The sequence below is a fragment of the Heteronotia binoei genome, chromosome 8 (assembly GCF_032191835.1).
Source record: "Heteronotia binoei isolate CCM8104 ecotype False Entrance Well chromosome 8, APGP_CSIRO_Hbin_v1, whole genome shotgun sequence".
NCBI classification, from domain to species: Eukaryota; Metazoa; Chordata; class Lepidosauria; order Squamata; family Gekkonidae; genus Heteronotia; species Heteronotia binoei.
This window is the reverse complement of record NC_083230.1, coordinates 79,629,081-79,641,002: the sequence shown is the minus strand read 5'-3', so window position 1 is coordinate 79,641,002 and position 11,922 is coordinate 79,629,081.

Genomic DNA, 11,922 nt, shown 5'->3' with positions numbered 1-11,922 from the left:
TTATAGAAATAGATCCATATAAAGACGCATAAAACTCATAAGGATAACTGGTACAGATATTATATGGAGTTATTGGACATTATAATTATCTGACTAAAGTGTTTTAGATATATTCAAATTAGAAATGAATTAAGTAGGTAATTAAATACTTTGTGCTAAATTGGAATGAATTATCACAAATTAATGATAAATTATGTTTATTCTCTCCCCTAACTCTTTCTGTTTCATATTTTCATTTTTACTTTATTTGGCCTATGGACTTGATCTTTGATATTTTTGATACCTATTTATTTATTTATTTATTTTATCTCTTATTGCTTTCCATCAGTCCCTTTCTATGGAAAGATACGTAATTGATTAGTTAATTGAATTTCGATGGGAAGGTTGGTGTTTATATCATTAAGAATAAAAACATGCATGGAAATATAAGTAAAGGCAGAATGTATAGAAAGGAAAATATAGGTATGATAGATTATTGTTATTCAAGTATTACAGTTGCTAAATATAATTATAGATGTAGGTGGGAACGAAAGTTTAAATATGCATATAAGGTTTAAAGGACATTAAATGTAATGTAAATGTGTAGGTTTTATTAAAATGTTTTATAGGGTCTTATATAGTATTGGTATATTTAAGAGGTTATTGGAAAATTTATGAAAGTTTTACAAAATTCTTAAAATTCTTAGAAGGTTGACATAGGCAGTAATAATACTTCTGTAAGAGCAAGGGAAGGTAGAGGACTTAACAAAGCAACTGGTTTATTTGTTTTTTATATACATAACAAAATTAAATTGCTTGAAATAAGCCCCCCTGTAGGGTAGGGTAGGTTAGGTTAGGTGAGATATTCTTTTCAGACAAGGAAGTTTTTTACTAGCTTCCTTTCTCTCCCCTTTATATAGGGAAGGAATTCTGAGAAGTATCCCTATTTAGGGGAACCACGTTTGAAGTTTTCGTGTTAAGTTGTGTTAGGTTATAATACAGTTGAGTACTCTTAAGCCACATTAAAGATGGCACATATGTACAAACTTCTTAGTTGGAACTGTAGAGGTCTTAATAACATTGTAAAACGCAAAAGGCTTCTTAACTCTATGCAAAAGGAAAAGGCAAACATTGTATGTCTTCAGGAGACACATCTAAAAAATGCTAATGAAAAACTGTTATCCTCCAATTGGTTTACTCAAAGTTATTTGGCTGCAGGGACTTCAAAATCCAGAGGTGTAGCAATTCTGTTCTCAAAATCAGTACCTTTTCATTGCCAAAAAATAAAGTCGGATCCTAAGGGGAAATAGAGGGTCAGCCACTTACAGTAGCATCCCTTTATGCCCCAAACGTAAACCAGAAAAAATTCATAAAGGCCACTCTTAATCTCCTAGCAGAATTTCAAATTGGTGAAACCATTATTGGGGCAGATCTAAATTATATAATGGACCCTACAATGGACAAAACACACAAAACAGGAAAAAAAGCAACAAAAAGCACTGAATTATCAAATATGATTGAGTCATTTAATTTGGTAGACATATGGCGTTTATTGAACCCGGAAGTTAAACAATACACTTACTATTCTAGTTTACATAAAATTCATACCAGAATTGACTATCTTCTTATAACTAAAAGGCTAGCCAATCAGATACAAGAGGCAGACATTGGCCCCCGCATAATCTCAGACCATTCGTGGGTAACATGTACACTTTCCACTCAAAATGATGACACACAAGGATATCATTGGAAATTGAATAAATTGTTATTGCAAGATGAAGGGATATGTGAAAAAATAACAGCTTCAATACAGGAATACTTTAAATTTAATTCAACCAACGATGTATCGCAGGAGACATTATGGGACGCATTCAAAGCTGTTATAAGAGGGCAGTTAATAGCAATTGCATCCACCTATAAAAAAGAGAGACAAGCACTACTATCTGAAATAACCAGTAATATCAGGCAGTTGGAACTACAATATGCTAAAAAAGGAGGTAAAAAATTGTTAAGAAAGGAAAAATCTACCAGGTGTGGCAACACTGTGGTGGGAAAACCATACGTGTGAAATTTGAGGAATATGCCTTCAGGATTTTGAGCTGGCAACTTCATCAGATTATTTCTGAACAGTCAGGAATTAGGGTAATCTCTGACTGAGAGGATATGTGTGCATATTTATGCACATATGGTTTGTATGTAAGGTTAGAGAGGAAAAACAGCAATATTGAAACAATGAAGGCCTGCACATTATGCACAGAATGCACAAATGCATACTGACATTGTTTCCCAGAATCAGTGTTACTGGGTCATGAATGCAGTAAACTGGAGTCTTCCTGTAGATGATGAACTGCTGAAAGAGCTTTCTCAGTCGCTGTTAATATTCCTACTTTAATTACAGAGCTAATGAGTTGAAACTGAGCATTGCTGATAGTATTTGCTGTCTTTCACCTTCCTTCCAAACCACTTCCCTGCACTCATTTCCTGGTCAATAAACGACATTTCATGAGCTAGTTTCTTCTTGAATGGCTTAATTTGCCAAAATATATTAATTTGCATTATCCCACAGACTTGCCTCTTTGTGTGCCTGCATGGTCTGCAATTCTAAGAGAGAATCAAATTAGGCTAGATCAATAGACCAATTACCCTCTGCTTTGGACTGAACAATTGGTACATCTGCCACATCTCTTGGAGTGGATTTCTCAGGGGAATTTAACAAATCAGGGATGAGTGTTTGTTTGGCTGTAGAATTCTTTTAATCTCTACTTACATTTCTTCCATTCTTTGTAATAAGTGTTTTCTTACTTGTTCTGCAAATAAGAATACATATTATATAAAATCAGAGTTAAATAATTCACTGGAATATTTCAAAGTATCTGAATAGTGGAGCTTTGCCTCAACTCCTTCCTCATGCAGCTCCAAAATACAATGCCCAAGAACACATTTTGACTGCACAGTTTGGTATCATCGGAGGTGGATCCAACTGCTGCTGTAGCAGTCAGGTAGGAAGCAAGGCCACGTTGACCACAGAATCCACAGGATTCTGCCAAAATTTAGAATATTCTGTCTCTTAGTCTGATGGAGCTTCATGATGGTATGGAGTTATAAGCTAGGCTGCTGAACACTTCACTTTGGAGGCAAAGGCAGATGAGCTTGACAATGTTGTTGATGTGCCACCAAGATTGGAGAGCACTACGGACTGGTCACTGTCCTTTTATCCCTACCCACTGTTTCCTACTCTTTTTAAAGAACAAAAGTAGACCTTACGCTTTTTCACAGGTTATGTCCAGGTTCCCCAATGGCTCTGTTAGGATGCCAGTCATGTGTCATCTAACAGGAACTCATTTCCCAAGCAAGCAGAGCCTAAATTTTAACCTGGAGTGTGGCACAGGGGGAGAAGAGGCTTTAGCGTTCCCCTGCTCCATTTTGCCAGTCTGAAATGGCTCCAGGTAGAATGGATGAGGACTAACAAACTGTGACATCTTCTGGGTGGGGTTGCACTTCCACTGAAGGAGCAGGTTTGTTGTTTGGGAGTAGTCCTGAACTCAGGCCTTCTGTTGGGTAAACAGGCGGCAGAGATGTCCAGGCTGCCTTCACTAGCTTTGGTGGCCTTTCTGGGTGGGGAGAATCTTGCCACGGTGGCTCATGCCATGGTAACATCTAAGATTACATTTCTATGTGGGCTTTCCGTTGAAGACGGTCCAGAAGCTATAGCTGATAAAGAATGGGGCCTGCATGTACAAAAGTCACATGGGATAGGATCTATGGTATGGAAGGAACTGGGTGAGACTGAATGAAAAATCTGATTGAGCCAACCCAGCAGCTTCTCAGCATTCCACTACTAGAGGATATTTCTACCAAAAAGAAAAACTTGCCATTTAGTTCTGAGAATCGCCAACATTTACTGTTGTTCAGAGACAGAAATTCCACTGTGGCATTGTCATATAACAGTTCTCTGTCAAATTTACACATAATTTATCCTTCAAGTATTCCCGTGTGTGCAAGAGGAATGGATTTCCTAAATCCTGTTTTCATTTCATACTAAAATAATAACTTTGGCTCAGACTCAACAGTCATTTCCACTAGTGGGATTTCCATCAGCAGAATGAGACTTCCCCCTCCTCTGCTGCAGCCCCAAATGCCTCTGAAGTTGTGCTCTGGAGGGACAGGAGACCCCAGGAACATCATGAGGGGGCACTATGTGGTCTGCAGCTGGAAAAAAGAAGCACTGAAAATCACCCCCTTCTCTTCCATTCATAGAAATCATGTTAATTCAAGCCTTTGTTTTAACATCCAGGAGTTCTTTTGGGGGCCATGCAAGTTTTCTAAATTAATTTCCCCCTTTGTTTCATAGTTTTAAATTAAGAGCTATCTTGAGTTTATAGTTGTGATCATCCTAATCCCCATTACTCACTGGGAGAACAAAAGTAATAGTGTTATTTATTCTTTGGGAAGGATTTTTAACTGGCCCTGCTCTCATTTTTTTAGCAGCCTGTCACATAAACAAACAGGTGATGCTTTTTGCAGCATAAAATAATAATAATAATAAAATTTTATTTATATCCCGCCCTCCCCGCCTAGGCAGGCTCAGGGCGGCCAACAACATTTATAAATATACATAACGGTAAATATAAGGCTTTAAAATTAACATTATTAAAAACCAGTCAATATACAATTAAAATTTAACTTAATCTGGCAGAGATGATGGTATTTCCGGCGCTAATTTCTGTCAGTTTACATAGTTTCCATAATAACATAGGTCCTTAAACAGAACCATTTTTGGCGGCTCCCTTTATAAACAACCATAATTCAGCAGTCCGTGTACGCTAGCTTAAAGAGGGTGGTCTTGCAGGCCCTGCGGAACTGATCGAGGCTCCGCAGGGCCCGCACCTCCTCCGGGAGCTGATTCCATAGGGAAGGGGCTGAGATTGAAAAGGCCCGTGCCCGGGTGTTCTGAAGTTTAACTTCTTTCGGCCCAGGGGTAGTCAGTTTATTTTTCCCGGCTGACCTCAGTGCTCTCTGGGGCTCATATGGGGAAAGACAGTCCCTCAGGTAGGCTGGTCCTCGGCCATATAGGGCTTTAAAGGTAATGACCAGCACTTTGTACTGGACCCGGTATGTAATCGGCAGCCAGTGCAGTTCGCGTAGCCCCAGCTGTATATGCTCCCACCTCGGGAGTCCTAGCAACAGCCTGGCCGCTGCGTTCTGCACTAGCTGCAGCCTCCGGGTCCGGCACAAAGGCAGCCCCAAGTAGAGGGCATTACAGTAGTCCAATCTTGAGGTGACCGTCGCATGGATCACTGTTACAAGGTCCCGACGCTCTAGGAAAGGGGCCAACTGCCTTGCCCACCTCAGATGGAAGAATGCTGACTTGGCAGTGGCTGCTATCTGGGCCTCCATTGATAATGAAGGCTCCAGTAAAACACCCAAGCTCTTTACCTGGCGCGCTGCTTTCAATGGCGCGCCATCAAAGGCCGAGAGAGATATTTCCTTCCCCAGAGCGCCGCAACCCACACAAAGGACCTCTGTCTTCGTCGGGTTCAACTTCAGCCCACTCAGCCTAAGCCATGTTGCAACAGCCTGCAAAGCCTGATCCAGATTCCCTGGGGCGGAGTCGGGCCGGCTGTCCATTAGTAGATAGAGCTGGGTGTCATCTGCATATTGATGGCAACCCAGCCCAAACCTCCGGGCAATCTGGGCAAGGGGGCGCATATAGATGTTAAACAACATCGGGGAGAGAACTGCTCCCTGAGGCACCCCACAATCTGGGACCGCTTGCCCCCAATCGCCACCCTTTGTCCCCAACCCCAGAGGAAGGAGGAAAACCATTGTAAGGCCAACCCCCGAACCCCTATGTCGGCGAGGCGGCAGGTCAGTAACTGATGGTCGACTGTATCAAATGCCGCCGACAGGTCTAACAGCATCAGTACCACGGCGCCGCCTCGATCCAGATGCCGCTGGTGGTCATCCACCAAGGCAACCAGCACCGTCTCCATCCCATGGCCCGGCCGGAAACCAGACTGGCATGGGTCCAGGATGGAAGCGTCATCCAGAAACCTCTGTAGCTGCAACGCCACTGCCCTCTCAATGATTTTACCTAAAAACGGTAAATTAGACATCGGATGGTAGTTTGCCAATTCGGCCGGGTCTGCTGTACATTTTTTCAAGAGGGGGCGGACCAAGGCCTCTTTCAGAGGTGTTGGAAAACGCCCCTCTACGAGGGATCTATTTATGATGTCCCGTAAAGGACATCTAAGCTCCCTCTGGCAAGATTTAATCAGCCAAGAGGGGCAAGGGTCCAAATCGCATGTTGTTGGGCGAGCAGCAGAGAGGATTCCGTCGACTTCCTCCAGGCTGAGTGGGTCGAAGTGATCCAGCACTAAGCCCGAAGACAGGCACGGAGCCTCAATTTCACTTACTGTATCCAATGTGGTAGGCAGGTCTTGGCGGAGCGACGAGATTTTATCTGCAAAATGTTTCGCAAATGCCTTGCAGCCAATCTCTAATTCCCTAACATTTGGTTTGCCTTGTGGCAGTGTTATAAGGTCTCCAATTATTCTAAACAATTGTGCTGGGCGCGAATTTGCAGACGTAATCTTAGTTGCAAAGTAATCTTTCTTTGTAGCCTTGATTGCCATCTCATAAGACTTCATAAACGTTCTATAGGATGTTCTCGTCGCTTCATCCCGAGTATGCTTCCATTGCCTCTCTAGTCGTCTGAGCCCTTGTTTCAGCTGGCGCAGCTCCAAGGTATACCATGGGGCCAGCCTCACACAAGAGCGCCGAGGGCGCCGAGGTGCAATTTCATCGATAGCCCTGGATAGTCAGCCTTGCCAGGCTTCCACCAGGTCATCGAGGGAATTGCCAGTGGGCCAGGGATCCCTCAGGGCTGTTTGGAACCATTCCGGGTCCATCAGGCCCCGAGGGCGAGCCAAAATAGGCTCTCCGCCCATACAGGGTTGGGGCGGTGTCACCATACGGGCCTTAAGGGCTAGGTGATCCGACCATGGAACCGCTTCTACAGCGATATCGTTCACCAAAATCCCAGACGCAAAGATGAGGTCTAATGTGTGCCCGGCTTGATGCGTGGGAGTTGTAACAAATTGAGAGAGTCCCAGTGTCGCCATGGAAGACACTAGGTCCATCGCCTGAGTGGAGGCCGTGTCGTCAGCATGGACGTTGAAGTCACCCAGGACGATAAGCCCTGGGTACTCCAACGCCCAGCCCGCCACTGCCTCCAATAGTGATGGTAAGGCGCTAGCTGGTGCATTAGGTGGACGGTACACCAGCCAGACTGCCAACCCCTCTCCAACATCCCACGCCAGACCGGCACATTCAATACCATCAATCTTTGGGGCCGGGAGAGCCCGAAAGGAGTAACCCTCCTGTATGAACAACGCCACCCCTCCCCCCCGCCCGCTAATCCGTGATTGGTGAAAGACCGAGTACCCCGGGGGGGGGACATCTGAGAGAGAGCTACTGTCTCCCCGTCCCGCACCCAGGTCTCGGTCATGAAAGTGTTGCCCCAAAAGTGTTGGGGCAAAGCATATTGGACACATATGTCCCAGCATGAAACACTTTTGTTGGGAAAGGGCTGAAGACTGGATGGACTGAGGTAATGAGAGCTTCTACATCTTTCCCACCTAAAGAGAAAGTGCTGGTGAAGGACCTCCTTGGTAGCATTACCGAGAAGGAAGCCTCACAGAAGTCATTGAGATGTACGTTGTGTAACAAACATGCTAGAGGGACAGCTGTGACTAAGTCACTGGCTCACTTTTATGCACTGCTTGGCTTTTTCTTCTCAGGCTGACCTGTATCCTGTCCAAGGCAATGCTTTCTCTTCCATGAACACAGTACAATAAAACTGCTGCTACTTATGCCAAGTGAGATCTGAAAGTGACAGCAAGGCAGGTTAGTCCTGATATTTACCTGTCTCTGCCTAACCATATAGAGCTGGCCATTGTAGTGTTTTGAGCCACACACAAATGCTGGAAGCAACCACTGGGAAGCTGCAGGCTTTCCAAAACCAGACCTAAGGGGTTTCTTTGAACATGGAGCCTTAGAAATCCCAGTTGCAGCCAGTTGGCACCACAATGCCTGTGGCACTCTGTCTGCCAACTGCAGGCTCCTTTTCACAGAATCTGTAGAACACAAGGAATTAGCCAACGACTGTTTCTTTTCTTCCTATTTTCTGCTGCCTAAGAGCAGCAGTGTGGTGGTGGGTTCAGTAGCATGTCACCCCATAGTTTCCAAAAAACATTTTCTGAGTAATAACTAAGTAAGATACAGTCTTTTCTTACTCTGGAGTCAAATGACACAGCCTCTTAATTATGGGTCTGGGATGACAGTCTAGCTCCACCCACACCAGTGAGCCAGCCAGCCAGCCTCTCCCAGGCCTCTCTCTCTCTCTCTCTCTCTCTGCTGTTGTTCTTGGGGCCTCTTTTAATATCTCACAAGTTTCAGACACGGGAAGTAGTCAAGATATTTATAGCGGTTTAGAGAGTGTGTTGTCAATCCCATATTCCCTTGGGAGTCCAGGGTGAACTATACAGAGGAGAAGAAAAAGCTTGTTCCTTTCAAGAATGATTGTTGCTCACCCAATATTGGTTTTGCTTCTTCTGAGGGGGAAAATGTGGTATGATGTACTACTGCAAAGCCTTTCAAGTTCATCACAAATGGCTATTGGATTTTTTTCTGATCTTATTTTTACTACTTTACTTATTTATTTTACTTTGCTTGTTTGATTTCTATTCTGGTCTCCCCCATGATCGTGGGGCTCAGAGCAGAATAGAATATAAATAGACAAACATAAACAATGTAACCATTAAAACCAAACATGCACATCAGAATCAATTCACCAGTTGGCATAAAAAAAACTACTCCATAGCTCCACTGTCCTGGGTAGAGAATGGAGGGAAAACCAAGACAGTATACATATAAAACACCCTGGTCTCACCATCTGGTGATACAGTTCCATTTTGAGTATTTTTTTAGTAGTTTTGAGAATACCACCTGTCCCAGATGGCCAAGTTGCTGTAGTACCAAAACTCTTTATAGTACCAAACGTCCTTGATAAGTAATCAAGCTTGCCCCTTGTCTATTTTGCCTCTTTTGTCTTTTGTTCTTTTGCCTGTGTTAATACATCTGAATCTACCTCCAACCAATAACTTTCTCCCAGCCTGAGGTACCTCATGGGATTGTTGTGAGGGCAACATAGAAGGGAGAACCATTTTCATTGTCTGAGTTCTGTGAAGGAGAGGCCAGATAAAACTGCAACAGATAAATCTATTCAAATATAAAATACATTTATATTTTAGCTTGCTGTTTAAAGTAACTTTAGATCAAAAATAAGTGTTTATGTGACACAACATAGCCTCACTCCTTCCTAAGTGCTGTGCAGAGGGAGGAGAAAGAGCGCTGGTGTGACCACACTGAAGTGGGGCCTCCACATCTGAATCCCAGGGCTAGGAGATAGCTTCACAGAAAGGTATTGTGCCCTGGGTTTTTTTGGCACAGTGGATCAACTGGCTGGCCACTGTGTAAAGGAGGATGCTGGACTAGATGGATCTCTGGTCTGATCCCACCCCTCAGGGCTCCTCTGATGTTATACTGGCTTCTGCTGCTCAAACTGCCCAGGGCAGGTTGGGGCCAATTCCAGTGCCCAAGTGAAAGAATGAACAATAGCTCTCATTATGGCTTTGCAGCCCTTTGTAGCCTCTCATAGCCTATGAGCTGCTGTCTCAGCACACTGCCCTATTTGAGTGGAATACTAAATAATCAGCCACAGGATGGGTGTATGTGAGACTTGTGCATCGAGTAGACATGCAGTGTGTTGACCTGCAGAACCTGCCAAGTCCTTTTGTATGCTCTGTTTGACCAAACTAGTCCTGACACTCAATAAAGGAAACCAAAGCAGATTTAACTACAGGATTCCACCCCCCCCCTTCCCCAGTCCTCCCTTAAGTGCAAACACCATCTGGCTCCCCTAACTCTGTCAGCTCTTCTAGTCCTGAAGCATTTTTGCTCTTCCTAATTACTGTCATTACATGGTGGGTAGTGATTACGGATGGATGCTGAGGAGAGATATCAGGAAGGCCCTGTCTCCCTATAAATGCCACATGCAGAACCAGTCAACTTTTTCCCTACAGCCATGAAAGAAGCAGGGCAGGAATCTAGGAACACCCACTTCAGAACCATGAATTCTTGGTGATGAGTGAGGATTTTAAAATTAGAAATGATGGAGTGACTGATAAGTGAAGTTGGCAGTCCAGACCATTCAAAGGGTGAAGGAGCAAGTTAATATTCAAAAGAAGAGGGGGGAAAGGCTTTTTTGTTTATGGTGACACTGTTGAATACCACAAGGAATAATGAGGAATGCTAAATGTTCAAAGTAAAAAGAAACTTAGAATTGAGTTGGGACGTATATTGTATATCCATGAGCAGTGGAGGTGAGAGAATTATTTCTAGGAATGAAGTCATCCCCTTCCTGACACTGAATAAACTACTGCAGTCATTGCAAGAAAACATACACACCAGAAGATGCTATAACACCTTATCCTGCTCTGTTCACAGTGCTTTGCTTTAGCTTGCTATCTAAGGAGCCTAGGTCTAGGACACAGTATTAAAGCTACAACCTTATGAAGAAGAAGAAGAAGATATTGGATTTATATCCCGCCCTCCACTCCGAAGAGTCTCAGAGCGGCTCACAATCTCCTTTACCTTCCTCCCCCACAACAGACACCCTGTGAGGTGGGTGGGGCTGGAGAGGGCTTTCACAGCAGCTGCCCTTTCAAGGACAACCTCTGCCAGAGCTATGGCTGACCCATGCTAGCAGGTGCAAGTGGAGGAGTGGGGAATCAAACCTGGTTCTCCCAGATAAGAGTCCGCACACTTAACCACTATACCAAACTGGCTCTCCTCTGCACACTTATGGCTGAATGATATGCTCCAAGAGAGATTGTGCACAAAAGCACCAATGGCCTCATTTTTCTAAAGAAAAGCAGCTCTAGGTGGGGAATGATTCAGAGCTGAGGAGCGGTGAAGGAGGGGAGCTTTAACCTTTTCCCTGCCCACGGCTTGTCTCTCCTACAACTCCTCCACGGGTAAATATGCATCTGAATCTCTGACCCCAGATTGGAAGGAGAGGAGGCATAGTGGGAAAATAGTATGTGAGGAAACGGTTAAACAACTTCTGATCTCTCTCTCATATCATGTCCTGAAGTTAATTTTCTTTACAAATCATAGCTTTCATATAGTAGGTAGTATATATGTATTTATAGTACATATATGTATATGTAGGTGGTATATATGTATGTACATATAGTAGGTAGTAGTATGTATATAGTAGGTAGTCATGCCCTTATTTGAGACAAAGACACAGAACTGAATGAAATTTACTTTCAAGTAAACATGAGCTGACTGGGACTGCAGGTGTGTGGGTTTCTTCAAAGACTGGTGCAACAGAGCATTCCCTCGAAGCTAGGGTTGCCACTCCCCAGGTGGGGGCAGGGGATCCCCCGGTTTGGAGGCCCTCCCTCCACTTCAGGGTCATCAGAAAGCTGGAAGGGGGAGGGAAATGTCTGCTGGGCACTCCATTATGCCCTGTGGAGACCAATTCTCATAGGGTATATTGGAAAATTGATCTGAGGGTATCTGGGGTTCTGGGGGGGGGCTGTTTTTTTGAGTTAGAGGTCTCAGATTTTCAACATATCATCCAGTGCCTGTTCTCATAGCCTATGAGCTGCTCTCAGCACACTGGCCTATTTGAGTGGAATACTAAATAATCAGCCACAGGATGATCCCCAAGCAAGGGATTAATGTTATTGGGGAGCCCCGTGGTGCAGAGTGGTAAAGCTGCAGTACTGCAGTCCAAGCTCTCTGCTCATGACCTGAGTTCGATCCTGGCGGAAGCTGGGTTCAAGTACTCAGCTCAAGGTTGACTCAGCC